The sequence below is a fragment of the Conger conger genome, chromosome 16 (genome assembly GCF_963514075.1).
Source record: "Conger conger chromosome 16, fConCon1.1, whole genome shotgun sequence".
Classification (NCBI taxonomy): Eukaryota; Metazoa; Chordata; class Actinopteri; order Anguilliformes; family Congridae; genus Conger; species Conger conger.
In genome coordinates, this window is record NC_083775.1 from 26,207,161 (window position 1) to 26,222,857 (window position 15,697).

The following is a 15,697-nucleotide window of genomic DNA, read 5'->3' on the forward strand; positions in this document are numbered from 1 at the left end:
ATGCTGCAGGTGAAATGTGGCTCCAGTATTTGCCTCTGTATCTTTCTTTCTCTGTTCAAACAAAATGGCCCCCAGAAGATATATACCCAAAGCCTGTTCGGGCACATTTTATTCATATATTCGTCAACCCAACATTCCACGTCATACATTTTTGTATCTTTTTTCCTGACGTACGTCTTTGTGGAAGCAATAATGTTGTCCTGTTTTAAAGAACAAATCAATCAAATGCAGGTTGTCTGCTCGGAGCACAGCCATTAATGAGATCAGATACTGCAATGGCAAGCAATTAGCCTTTGTCTTTAAGGGGACTTGGCACTATCGCCCCTTGAAATCAAATTGTGAGTTTCTTCGCCCATCTGCATGGCAAACCAACCTATTCTGCATCGCATTGCTGGGCTGACTCACTCAGCGGAGGTGGGATTACTTAACTCCAGATGAGAGATAAGTGCCATCTAGTGGCAAGTGAACTTCCGTGGTCCTTGGTCTATTCTCATCTTGTACACAGCGTGGCCGTCTCGATCCCTGACCCTGGTCCTCCCACTCCTCTCTTTCCGTTTCGGGAAACAGACTACCCATAGAGGTGTATTCTTCCGCCTCTTAACAAACACTGCTCAGCTGTACAAGTAAGTACAGGGACACACAATTGTTTGTTTCAGTGAAGAAATAAGCCTTGAGACCAAAGCTTTCTCTTATCAAAAATAAAGACTTGATTTTAGTTCCTGCTGCATATGAGAAAAGAAGCAAATTAATAAAAACTTACACTTACACTTAATTTAATTGGTGATTATACATTGATAAGGAACTGTACTAATGACAAAACATCATTATCATTTTCTAGTATGAATTTGTTCACCAAATAATCTGTTTCATCTACTTACAATGCACGATTCATTAAAAATGTGTCCTTATCTTTGACTTACAAGTGATTTCAAGTGATAACATTTCCACAATTGTTTTGTAATTTATTATAGCAATTGTGATGAACTTGCCAAAATTTCATTGCGAGTCAATGTTAAGGACAAAAATTAGTTGAATCGAGGCCAACGACTTTCTTTGAAGTATGAAACGTCAGCAAGTTTGTGCATTTTTGCTGAATTTCAAATGCGGAACCTATAAATATGCAGCACGTCCACTGGTTGCTCAGACTGAAGGACGTTGGTGTTAAATGGAAGAGAATCCTACGTCTGATTGCCCAAACTGAAATTGTGCTTCACTAAGGAAACATGCTTCTGCAAGTCGCAGTGATCAATAGATGAAGAACGCGTACCATGCTTATAGACTTTCTTATAGTCCTGCAGTAATGGGACATATTCCATATTTCATGGATTGCTCATTTGCAGTTCCTTCGCAGTAAGATAAGCATTGTTAAATTAACTCTTCCAGAGTTCATACATTCTTTTTGGGCTCATATGCACTCTTTTATAGTTTACTTAAAGGTACAATTGGTAATTTCGGACTTCTAACGGTCAAGAGAGGAGTTGCAGCAAAAAACACCCTCAAACCACAACACTGTTTATCCCTCCCCCTTCCCACGCCATTGGCTATGGCAATTAGAGCATAAACTTGAGAGAATAAACTTGAATTATGGAACAGCTATACAATGTTTTGGTACAGATTGTCGGTCCGTCAACTCTATATTTTGAAACCCGAATTTAAGGACTATAAACACAGGCAGAAGGTGAGTCATTACATTATATTACATTTTTGGCAGACGCTCTTACCCAGAGCGATGTACAGTTGATTAGACTGAGCAGGAGACAATCCACCCCTGGAGCAATGCAGGGTTAAGGGCCTTGCTCAAGGGCCTAATGTCTGTGCGGATCTTATTGTGGCTACACCAGGATTAGAACCACCAACCTTGGGCGTCCCAGTCATTTACCTTCACCACTAAGCTACAGGCCGCCCTACAGGCAACATGTCAGTGAGCCTTTTTCAATGATAGGAATGGTCTCGTAACAATGTTTTAACACAAAAATCGTACCGATTGTACCTTTAACACTGGACCTTTTACTGTGCATGCCTCTTTAATTTGCATGATTTATAGTGGGAATTGCTGGACACTTGAACAAAGAGGACGTTCTTGGGAAAGGCAGCAGATGTTTAAACTGGGGACAAAACCAGTGACTGTTTTCAGATTAGGTTTTGCAAATACATCTGGTTAACCGGCTGAGGAATCTTTTGTTAAGCAAGATGTGCATGGTCCGGCGGGCCTTCACTGCATGGGTGTGCTGTTTGTGGGCGTTGTAGATGACTTGCAAATGGCTTCTCGCTGCAGGACCAACTGTCTGGTGTCAGCAGAAAATTGGCAGGGGAATGCTGGCTTAAATTTCTGTAGTCGGGCTATTTTCATTTTCTGAATTTGTGGAGTAATACAGGTCCCTGCGCTGCATTAAAATGAATCAATTTGAATTACTGAACAAAAACTTCTGTTTGCATTTCCTTTATCTTCTCAGAAAGATATAAAAGGACCATATTTTTATGTCGGATCGAACTCGGGCGGTGCACAAAAGAGTTGGCTCGGCGCCTAATGGTGATTGGCTGAAATGTGATTTTGATGGATGTGATTGGAGAACGCCGATCGCCCAAACTGACATTGTGCTTGATTAAGGAGACGTGTTCCTGTGAGGCACGGTAGTCAATACACGGGGAACAGAGGCTGTGCTTATAGACTTATAGACGCACTGTACACCTTGTTGACACAAGCTTACTTATGAGCCGTGCCTGACAATTTAAAAGCCTGTCACTTTCCAGACATACTCTTTTGGGGTGGAGGTGGTGTCTATCAGTCATTATGGGGGAGCCATCAGACTGACCGGCAGTTTCTTTGTGGAGGTGTGCGTAGGGGTGTTGGGGAGAGAATGATGAAGTGTCGGATAGACGTGTCTGATAAGGGATGCTGGGTCTGACGGCTATGAAATATTTGTTCACCTCAACTTTGATATGTGCCCCAAACCCCGCATGGGTAGTGTGCCTTCGTTGAGCGACCTGCTCTTAAATTGGGATGTGAGTTTGTGCGTGTATGTGTATACATACATACAGCATACGGCGATATAAACGGTAAGTGCTTGTGCGAGTACAGACAGTATATTTATGAGTGTGCTTACATAGCATGCACTTGGTTTCAAGCACCACTGTTAGTGTGGCTTTGTTGAGTGACCTGCTCTTAATTTGGGATGTGAGTTTGTGTGTGCACATACACACAGCATACGGCGATATAAACCGTAAGTGCTTGTGCGAGTACGGACAGTATATTTTTGAGTGTGTGTACATATCGTGTGCTCGGTTTCAAGCACTGCTGTTCGAGGCATGACATAGCATCCTCCGCCATTTCACCCAACAACCAGACACCATGCATCTTTGATGAGAACACTATTGTGTAACACTGCCTTAAAAGCCAATGGCTATGGTGGCATTCAAAGGCCAGATGACCCACTTTCACATGGAAATAGAATGTAGAGCACATCAATACGCCCTAGACTCAACTCAAGTGGAATAAGACATCATGTCTACGAGCATTCAGCAGATACCCTATAGAGCACATTAACGGGCAATATCAAGGAGAAAATATTCGCCAGGATACATCTCCTTGCAGGCCGGGTGCAGATTTTCCCAATGAGGTTTGAGGATTTCAGCAGCAAATTAGATCATAATCATAAAGGCGTGCACCTTGATGACTTGCTCTTATACCCCGATTGATCCTTTGAACTTTTCCACATATTACTTAACCAGTTTCGATCCACTGTAGGGCGATGTAATAAACTGCAGTTTCTATAAGGGCTGCGAGGGTCAAATGAGGAGTCTATATTCTCAGTAATGGCCTTGCATGTTTATGCAGGCTGTAAACTAATCACTGCTGGTAGACAGTTATATGATCAGGCTGAAATGAAAATGAAAATCCCGTTCTCCTGGCCACACGCAGAGCTGTTTTTATTCAGATTGTGCTCTGTCCTCTAGCACCAATTTAATATGAGGGTTTATGTCTTTTTTATTTTTGTTTATTCATTTTCACAGAGTGCTTTGTGTTAATAAAAATAAAGGAAAACAAATAGAAATATATAAATGCGCTAACCCGACGCATTATTAAAACGAATAGAGGCAAAACAAATATATTATTAAATCTCCGCTTTGCTTGCGTGCTGGTAATTTCCAATAAACGTGCGAAGGAATGTTTTAGCAGTGACATGGAGCAGGTTTGTCTCTTAATTACGGTAGTGTCTGGAGCAGGTATTAATCAGGAATGTGCATGTCTTTATTAGGTGTGTCGGTCACCATGAGAACAGAACTGTGCCAGGCTGTGGTTGGACAGAGGCTGCCAATCAGGGCCGAGGGGCTCCCGTGATAGGTTTCCCCGGGAAAACGAGACAGAGCGGCACAGCTGCAGATGGTGGGAGGGGCCGGGGGGGGGTGAGTCATCGTCTTCACTGACACGGGCCGCTGTTGACGGTGCCGGCTGCTCTAGAGGGGGGGGCTGCAGCCCTCGCGAAACGTAGCGGCAACAGATCTGGAGACGCGTGGCCGCTTCGAGAACTCCGCATCGTTAGGATAGGAGTTGCCGTTTCCGCCCCCGCTGGGGCTGGGGAAAACCGTTTTTCGGAAGCCCGCCCGCTCTGCTGACGCGGGCCGCTCTCACAGGCAAGACACTCCAGAGCTCGGGCACTGCCAATAACAATGCCTGTGCTCTCCCATATACACAATGTTTGTAAAACGCAATCATATACAGTACTGTATGTTTATTAGTATGTTTTACTCAATGAAATATAGGCTGTAGAAAACATATTTATTATGGCCCATTTTATATCTTCACATATTAGAAAGGATTCTAAAGTGCCTTACTTATATAGCCAGTTTTATAACACACAATGTATTTTATATGTTCTGTATACCTTATGTGTTTTTTACAAACCTTTTGCACATCGGCTGGAAGGAGCTCCTTCTGAAAATGTAGCTACCAATAAATCCCTAAAGCAGCCAGAATTTTAAGAAGCTTAGAGAACCTCCACGCTGAGTCACTTCCTATAAACTGGTCGTGAGTCAGACCCAGTGGTACTTTCCACCAGCCATTGCCTTCAGGGCATTCCCCACACGTCTGCCTTAATACTACCGGTTACATCAAAGTCACTGGGCCACCCGTGCACCATTTGTCTGTTCACAGTTGTGCTGCCCTCCCCCCCCAAATCACCCTCTCCATTTTCTGCCCCTCCCAATCCCCCTGGTTCATGACAGATGGAAAAGAGCCAGTCTCGTTTTTTCCCCACTCCCTCCATCACGCCATTTCTTTCCTCCGCACAACTCACCACTGAATGCAATTCATTCATTTTCCCCCTCATAAAAATAGCCTTCTGATGAGTAGCATTAACTCACCAACCTGCATTCAGAAAATTTGTAGGTCATCGTCGAGGACATCGACAAATGTTCGCTGCAGTCCCGTCTGACTCATCTAGCACGGACCGAAATATCCTTACCTCTTCCCATCCCATATGGTCTTGTTTTTTTTGCCTTTAATGACTCAGATTTCAGTCTACAGTCGTCTGAATTCCACTCTGCGATAGGGCTATACCAATTTGTTCTTCAGTAATTCTTGGGTTTTTTTTTTTTTCCTTTTGCTCTGACAACTTCTGAACTGTGAATGCACCCAGCTAAGACTTTTCACCACTGAAATCGAAAGCAAGCTGGCATGCCATTCCCTTCAACACAAGTAAGAAACTTTTCCCCCTCACTTTCAATTCTCACTTTCATAGTTCATTTGTTAGCTCGACAAGCATGAAAATTAAAGCCCTCGGTATATGCGAGTTCTCTAGTTTTTTGTACAGGTTGTCCCAATGCTTAATTCTGTTAAGTGCCTCTTACTTTTTTTTCTGTAGCGTCAAGTGATTTCACTTGCAGATATTACAATGGTCTGTTTTTCCAATGCCTATATGGTGCATTATCAGAAATCATACACCGGTTGCCAAGCACCCAAGGATACATAATTTTATTGAATTGGTATTCAGAATACTCCATTGCTCATGCGAATTTGAACATCTACCACAGCACCTGACTGGTAGTTCTTGTAACTCCATCCTGCTGTAAAATCCAGCTATGCCTGCTTGACCAGCTTGAGCTGGCCACAAGCTGGTCTAGCTGGGTATGAGCTGGTCAACCAGCTAGTGCTGGCAGCTTTTCTGAGCTTTTCAAACTATGTCAGGCTGGAAGCTACTATGAACTGGTCATCCAGCTAAACCATCGACCAGCTGTTCAAAGCATTTAAAGATTTGCCATTATTGCAGCAGGCCACAGTAGTTTATCACATGAACTAACAATTGTCTCCCAGTCAGACCTGGGTCAAATATGTAATTGTTTTGGATGCAAATATTTTTTGCAGGTCATTGTCGAGGGTAGAGCTTGATTGATCTTGCCTGTTGCAGTTGAACCAACAAAAAGGACCAAGGTGGTGTTTTCAGTTTTTGAGAGTATTTCATACACCAGACAAGCTCAGTAAAGTGTAAAAACAAAACAATTACATATTTGACCCAGGTCTGCTCCCAGTACACTATTTTGGTGTTTGAACAAATAAGATATCTGAGGAATTTTGATTATGCATTTTTCTGTGTGTTTTTTTGGCTGAGTTGCAATAGCATTAATGTTGTTATGGTAAGGAAGTTCACTTATGTTGACTTATATGGTATGTTAGGCTAATTAGCCTCTTACATTATGCTTGCAAATATAGCAGTTTCCAGTGTTTGTAAAAACTATGTATTAACTAAAATATGTATTATAAAATGCATAGTGCTAAATATAATATATATAATAAATATATAATTGTACATATGTTCAGGTTTTAATGGGTTAATTGCTATGTCAACATGACTTTATTTAATTGTGCTGCCAGTACATAAGAATATGTTAAGAACATTTTATTTTCCACAGTAGTGGAAACCACTCATATGTCAACTTTCCTATCTATTTGATCATAATTCTGATATTTTTAATGCAGGGAGCAAATCATTAAGTGGACGCAGTAGGTCAAGAACAAACAGTTGACATATGCCTTTCGAGTCTAAATATGAGCAGAATAAGTATTTTCAGGCCAAGCACATGCACAGAAAATTTCTCAGTTAATTAGCTAACAGACTTTGTGAGGTCAATAGGGACTAAATGTACTCTGAGTTGATTTTGTACTGAACATTTAGAAAAAGTCAACAAAAAAACCCCACAAAAAGCACTGAATATTGCATGTAGGATTGATTATGAAGTGCAGCTATTCACAGTGTCAAAATTTAGTGCAACCTCTCTGTCTCTGTGAAAACGATGATGAAGGACATAGCATGAACAACCTCATTCCAAATTAATAGCCGTATCCACCCACACCTCCACCTCAAAATTGTTCGAGGATTTTAAGACTGTGCCAAAGTCAAACCCAGCATTACTGTCTTGTAACCAGGGGCCTCAAACCTGAATCCTGGGGGGCTGTTGTGTCTGCTGGTTTCTGACGTGTTCCTGCACTTAAGCGATTGATTTAAGTCATTGATCAGCTTAAGAGTATGCACACCCTTGATTCCAGAGCCTCGATTCCATTGGCTTCTGATCGAAAGTAAATTATGAAAAGCAGCAAAATGCGGACATCCAGGACTGGAGTTTGATAACGCTGCTTTAGATGTTTAGTCTACAGTGCATGCTTTACAGCAGTCAAGCTTTCATTCAGCATCCAAGACCTCCCAATTTCCCAAAGAAAGATCAGAAACTAAACTGAAAACCATTTAAAACAGAAGAGATATTTTTGGAAAAGAAACAAAGAAACAAACTCCATTTGTGTTTTTAAAATATAAGCGCTGCTGCTCCTTTATGTGTGTATACTTCATAACTATGATATGAATGATGGATTTCTTTGGGCCAGATTAAGAAAGATTCTTTTTATAGCGCATGATTGTTTACTGAGCCAACATGATAGTGATGGAATATAGATATTTATCATATGATTTATGTGTCAATGAATATGTTATGAATCGCCTGTTGACATGATACAAAGATATTTTTCTCATTTTTTCCACCTCAGCTTTTGCTTGAAACTGATGCAGAAAAGGATTGAACTATAGTGCAACCTGGTCCAGTGTTAATTACATATGAGTCTGAATGGGTAATCTGTAAGAGTTGATTTAACACAGAAAATCTTCCTGTGTGGCCCCAGAAAAGTATTTTTGGCACGATGCTTTACTAATGATTTTTGAGCAGCCAGTCCTATCAAGCTGACTATTCTTCGATTCCTTTCTGCATTGCGCTTGCATGTTCTCCCTGTGTTTGTGTGGGTTTCCCCCGGGTAATCCAGTGTCCTCTCACTGTCCAAAGACATGTGGACTCCAGGGCTTACTTGCAAAAGAGATTTCAATTTCAGTGTGTCTATAAAGGTCAGCCATTTTTTATCAATAGGCATCAATAGGGCCACATGCAGAAACATAGATTGACAAATAACTAATATAACTGACATTTGAGGATATTGGAAATATGAACGAATAATTAGAAACTATATGCTGGTTGTGACTTCACAATGAAAGACTCTGGACTGTATTCAGTCAACATTTGCTCTTAAATGTGACAAGTATTCATGTTACAAACACGTTATATTGCTTTTGATTCGGCTGATATGCCGGGGTAATGCAGTTAGATCTAAAAATTGTCTATTGCTTATATTAAAGTGATTTATATTAGAAAACATGCCAATAGCGATTAGGTTAGGGGAAAGCTTTTGGAGGAAAAAAGATAATTGGTGGACAGTTTTACACATTTCATACAATAAATCAGTACTCAGATGTCAGGCGTTGGGTCAGAAAAACCAAGCGCAACCCAGAAGTAGTTGAAACAGGTTTTAATTTGTGGTCCAGACAAGCAGAGTTAAATCACCGGCAGACAGTTACAGCTAGGATAAGGAAAGGGATGGTCATGGTCGCAAGTAAAGTTAGTAAACCAGGAGTAAACCAGAAAGGCAAAGGTACAAAAACAGAGAATCACATGTCGAAATTAACAGAAACAGGTCGGAACAAAGAGCAGACAGTCAGAACAACACTGGAGAGTAAACTGATACAACATTACAATCTAGAGTAAAAGACGTGGACATACGGGTATATAAACACAAGAAAATGGGCTGAATTTGAATTCAGAAATGGAATACAGGCTAAAACAATGGCATGATGGAGCTACAGAGCGGGAGTGCAGACAAAACATTGACGTCAAAAAACAAAAATAGAAAACGCCCAAGACAGAGAGCAAACATGGGATTTGACACTCGGGTTACGAAACACAGGACATACCCACAGATGTCTTTCAAAATGGACGGCAATCCTGAATTCAGTAATGTTGACTTCACAGAGGGGAACTAATTGTATCATTTTTACTTATATACAGATGGAGGATGCTCATGAAAATGAACAGTTACAGTCGGTGATCCCTGAACTTCCCAGATTTTTTTCATGAGCATATGCTTTAACAAATCTTCTGTGAAGAGGCTGATGGATGAATAAGAATCCTATATAGTCCTATATAGAGGGAGAATCAGAATTATCTCCATCAAAGCCTAGTATTGAAGAGAGCTTAACCAAGATGTGCTGAGGATCTAGTAAATTAAGTATAATAGTCCCTTGACGTAGTTTAGCTTACATTACATTACATTACGTGGCATTTAGCAGACGCTCTTATCCAGAGCGACGTACAACAAAGTGCAAATCAAACACAAGAACAAGTGCAAAAGTGGACCTGAGAGGACAGTACTGTTCCGAGTCCTAGTGTGAACATACAGAAATTCAGAACCCTTGAAGAGTACAATCAACTTTCAAACTAGCATACCACAGTTGGCAGCTAGAAGACAACAATACAACAGCCAATAAAAACAACAATACCTATATAAGTAACGATATCTATATATAAGTGCCATTATGGTCTCAGGCTAATCACGGTGATTGTGAGTTGGGGAGGGAAAGGTGTAGCATGAAGAGCTTAGCATTCCTCTTCATGGTGCACAGTGTACAGGATTCTACAGAAAAGCTTTGTCGATACCGTTCACACTATTTTATAGATTCATGTTAGGGAACCTTTTTCTCCCAATGTGAATTATAGATTTGTAAAATTAATTGGTTTGGGGGAAAGATTTGTGATGCAGCACCCGAAGGTGACAGGGTCAAACCTTGTCTGAACCTCCATTAAACCCTTGTGCCGTGTATTTAACCCAATATCTGATTGGATACATGAATAATATTTAAATAAATATTTGGGTATGCTTTCTAAGAATGACCCTTAACAAACAGCATGTAGCAAACAGCTACAAACATGCAGAAATATGTATGTATGTATGTATGTAACCTAAAGTCAGTATGTGATATGTTATATCACTGCTGATGCAGCAACATTTCCATCACGTAACTTATACCTCTTGGTTATTTACATGTTTATACAGTAGCTATACACTCAGTGAGCACTTTATTAGGTATTTATTAGACTTATTTTTTAGACTTATTAAGTCTTCTGCTGCTGCTGGTTTGACGCATTGTGTGTTCAGAGATGCTCTTCTGCATACCACTGTTGTAATGCATGGGTACTTGTGTTACTGGCAGCTTCAACCAGTCTGGGCCTCCTCTGACCTCTCTCATTAACAAAGCATTTCTGCCTGCAGAACTGCTGCTCACTGGATGTTTTTTTGTTTTTCACACCATTCTCTGAAAACTCTAGAGACTGGTGTGCATCATTCCACAGTCAAAGTCACTTAGATCACCTTTCTAAGTGTCTAATAATGCCAAAGCATTGCTAATGACATTACCAACATTTAGTACACATACTGTATTTGCATTGCACTGAAGGTTTACGATAATTCATCTTTCTCCATCATTATCACTACACGCAGGCCCGAAACCATAATCAGAGCTAAAGTATAGACGCAAACATACCATGAGAAAAAGTTACAAAAATGTCCTGAGTAAACTTCAACTGCAGCAAATATTTTCACAAGGAGGCATACAAATAACAATTGTATTCAACAAGTTTAATGAAAAAAAGGAACTTGTGAACATGGTAGTCCGTTGGTTCCGTTCCCAGCAAAGTCACACAAAAGACTGGCAGTCGTTTCCTGTTTGGCATTTAGCAGTAAACGAGATGTACAGCTCTCTGCTAATAGCCCTGTGGTAGATTGGCCTCCTGCCCATGGATACACATTGCGCAAAGCTTATTAAACCTCGAGAAAGTGTGAAATGGCTGCAGCACAGTTTAAATTTAAACATTGTACAGATTGACACTGAACACATTGTGGTGATTCTCCCATGGTCTCAGTCATTCAACCACATTTAGGGCATTTCATATGACTTTTCACAGGACTCGCGTATTGTGCCATGGTCAGTTTCACATAATCCGAAACGTCCACATTCAACACATGGCTCCGCACTATTAATGTACCCCCATTTTAAAATAGCTGTAGCTCCTTAAAACAACAAACGGTATAGGTTCTGGAATTTAATCTCTAAAATTATAGAATGATGCCTTCATCTCAGACTGTTAAGAAATGTAATCCCTTACAAAGTAGTTTCTGGTACTGTAAGGTAATGTTTAGAGAACTGAGCTAACAACTACTGGGCTGTGTGTGCAATTCCCAGGTGGGGATTTGCTGTAGAGCAAGGCACTTAACCTGAATTGCCGCTGTAAAATGTTGAGCCGTTTAAATGTAAAAAAGAATGTAAATCCTCAAGTCAGTCTCGATGAAATCTGTTAAACGCCTGAAGAAGTAGTATCATTCCGACGAGCTCACAAACTTTGACTGAGCTACGGCGCAATGTAAAGACGGCTGTTGTCGTCACATTTTTTGCTGACGTCTACAGGCCCGGTCGTGCAGCCATGGTGATTTTTGGGAGCAAGGTACGACGGATTCAATTTGCGGTCTCGTGGGGGAAATGAAAATGTTGCTAAATGCTTCGGCTAAGCCAGTCAAAGCCCATTTAAAAATTCATGGCGGATAAGGAAGCTATTCCTGTTTGAGCAACCTGCTGTTTTTAGAAGGTTCATTAGCAGAAAGAGACCAGCCTGTTTCAGGGGTTCCAGCTACTTTGGTTGATCTTCCTATTAGGTCCTTACTTTTGCTATTGAGTGTTAAAACGGTGGCTTATTACTTTGGGGAGCTTCTTTGTGATGGACAATGCTGTTTCTAAGGCAGTTTAATGCCTATGGAAATTACATGTATACTGAGCAGTGCATACGCTAAAGAAGAGCTGCAGTAAATATCTCTGTTCACCTTTAGAGTCATGATAGTGGTCCCCTATGGTCTGATACTGCATACACGGTTCCTCGGTTCAGCCAAATGTCGAATAGTTGCACAACAAAGATCTGCAGATCCAGATAAAGACTCTGTGCCCAGTCTCATAGGTGAGGTGATACACATATTGCACAGGGGCTGATGGGTGGGGTAGTCATCCAAGGACACATTCAATTAAAACGGAGCGTGACGCTTGCTTCTTGTACGTGTCAAGGATCGTTCAGATTAGAAGGCTATAGGCCCACGAGACAGTTTCAAAACTTTCATTAGAAACATTTGGCTGGGAGGAAGGTATCAAGTTTTGGAGAGTTTGCAGACGGCTACCATTGTCAGTGAGATTCAGACGTCAAAGCAAAAGACAAAACGGAGCCATTCGAACAACTTTGCTCATGGCAGAAACAGTGATGTATTTAAAATTGTTTTGAAATTGACTGCCGCCTTGACTTAGAAATAGTCAAAGATTTGTTTTTATAAAAACAACCTGGCCCTTCTCATTTCGTATACCGGGCCATACCGGGTAGAGGGAGACAGAGGAGCACAGCCCAGCCCTGGTACTGAGCCAACGCTGGAAGCCATGTTGGATCACACACCCACTGCCGGGAGCGTTGTGGGGCTCACACTCTGGAGGAATGAGCTGAGGACTGATGGGCCGGAAAATTGCATTAAAACCTGCAGGGCTTAGTTCTCCCCATCTTGCTCTTTTTTTCCCCCCACAGAACAAAAGGCAATTAATGATCTTGTCTCCGTTCCATTGACGAGGCAAGCTTTTTAATCACCTAATGACTCCAAATGAATCGATGATTTTAAGAACGCATGAGGAAACAGATGCTTCAAGATGTCTTCAGATTGTTTGAGGACAAAATTTCAGCTGCTTTACAGCAACATCAGTTCCGTAATATTTTGAAACATCATTTAATTCATCAAAGTTGTACCTTTCCACAGCTCTGGTCTGACTGCATTAACCCTGTTGTTGCCTTTCCTGTCTATTTCCAAACATTCAGAAATGGATGGAAGAAAGAAACAAAAAACATACATACTGTAGTGTGTAAACATTTGGCCACCTCTTGTCAAGAAGCCTTTTCCAATTTCTATCAAACTGAACAGAAGTAAACCTGTCCGTATGGCAATAATTTGTCTTCCAGGTCACTTTTCAGTCTGTGACCCCATGTTTTCTGCACTGTAGTTTCATTCTGCTTTCTTTTATATCTTGTATAATAAATCCCAGCTCTTCGAAATGTTTCTTTTCTTAGTGTCATTTTGACTGGCCCTCAGGTCTTGAATCAGCAATGAGAGCCATGAAATGGTTTAAGGGATTTGAAATGAGGGAGAGATCTGCAAAAGGTTGAATTTATATTGCTCAGAAACTAATTTAAACTTGCTGGCATAGTCACAGCCTACCACATATAGTTGGTAATGCATAAGTAGTCCTTTTTGTGAGTATAGGTCTTGATTTTATAACAAATGGCCTTGAACATTGACTAATAAAATCACGTTCATTTAATTTGTTGATTTTCGCAATTGCTGAGCTCAAACTGTTTGTGAAGATAAACACAACTTGTGATTTAATTTTGAGTAATGTTTCCCTTTTTTATACTTTTCTGTTGCTATGCAGAAGTGTCAGTTATTTTCTAAGCAATATTATGTTGGTTTAATCGACAAATTGTGATTATTTGAAGAGTTTTAGGCACATTTGTATTGGCAGACTGTTCAGATGGTCGCACAAGAGATGTTTCGCTTTGATATAGAGATGCGTGGTGCAGTCTAAAGGGCAGTCAACTCAAGCCACACAAGTCGAGGGAAGCCAAGTCTTAAAATCTACCTACAAACTGCTCACCCCATACCTGCATGTTTAAATGGAAGATGACACATTGGTGATGTTAGATTATGTTTTTGACATAGAAATCTTCACTTAAGAACCAAAGTGTCCTTCAAATAAACATCTCTCCTGTGCCCACACGAAACCAATGCAGTTCAAGCTCAATTTTCCACCCCACAAAAACACTGTGCATAATCACAATTCATGCAGTATGAGTTATCCAATGAGGCTTATTTTTCTCAAGCAATAGAAAGCGGATTAAAGCAAGCATGCAGTTGCATTTTAATGGGCTTCCTATCAGCTGAGCCATTGTCATTTGGTAATTTAAAACAAATTAAACCATGGCGTTCTCACTCTCCTGAAGGTACTTTGTCACATATTTATAGCTGTTCAGCCTGTCATTTATTTTAAGCCTCTAACACAAAATTGATGCCAGTTACTCCAGGGAGAAGAAAGACCCAAAAGGTCAACTCAGGGATCAATTAAAGGAATGCAACTGCATTGGCACTGCACGTGGGGGTCATTTGTAGGAATGGTAATAAATTTCCACCAGGCATTGTTATACGACAGTCCATTTCAAGCGCAGACCTGCGTGAGTCCTGTTTAATCATCGTCGCTTATTACACAGTGAGAGTCATTTTCTCTGCAATTTCCTTTGGATCCATGGCGTAAATTACAAAGCCTGTGACCAGATTTGATGTCGCTGTGGCTCCGATTCACTCTGAAGGAGGGGGTCACGTTGGACGTGATCCGCAAGGATGGCCTTACTCTGTGAACAGCGAAGGCAGTAGTGGTGAAAAAAGGAAAGAAAAGCCCTTGTCAAGGAAAACAAATGTATGAAGATAGCACAGCGTTAGCACGGTCTAAGAGGTCAGATAAAAGTAATTAGTTTGCAATACCTCCCGGTGGTCTGTGCTCTGGCGCTAAATTGCGCTCGCCGGAGAAGCCATGGCAGGCTGCGGAGTGGGCGATCGATGACGTGAAGGAGGCCGTCCGTCCGTCCGTCCATCAGTCCAGGGCACCGCAGCGATCAGCTCCCTCGGCGCACTCTCGGCGTTAGTTAATGGCGAGCGCTAACTGAGTGAGTAGCGAACAGGACACCAGCCCTCCCTCCCAGCCCGGGCTCACTCTCGTAAGCAATTCAGAAGTTCAGTCAGCCGAACAACTCCGGTCCCAAGAGGAGCGGTTTCATTACAGCCCGTTTGTTTTTACTCCCTCCAATGGGCCCATGCTACACAACGGCACCTCATCCTCATTCCCAGTGATGCGCCCGGCATGAATTCCCTGCGACATTATAAGGCATCACGCCGTCCTGCGGCGATACTCAAATCTGGCCCTCAAATCCTCATCACACCCTGGTTTGCTTTCCTCCAAGGTAATTAACTCAACAATTAGTGTGACTGATTGGTTAGACCGTCTTCACACCTGACTCCCAGGTAAAGGGAGGATGGAAAACCAGCAGGTCTCCACCCTCAGGGACCAGGATTTGGGGAACAGGGCTGTAGTGCCAGTGCTAACTGCGGCCAGTGGCTCCATAGGGTGACATGTACGGTAACTGGCAGTAGAACGGGAGGGCTCAGTCCAGCTTTCATCGCGCTTCAGTGTTTCCCACTAGTTGATGG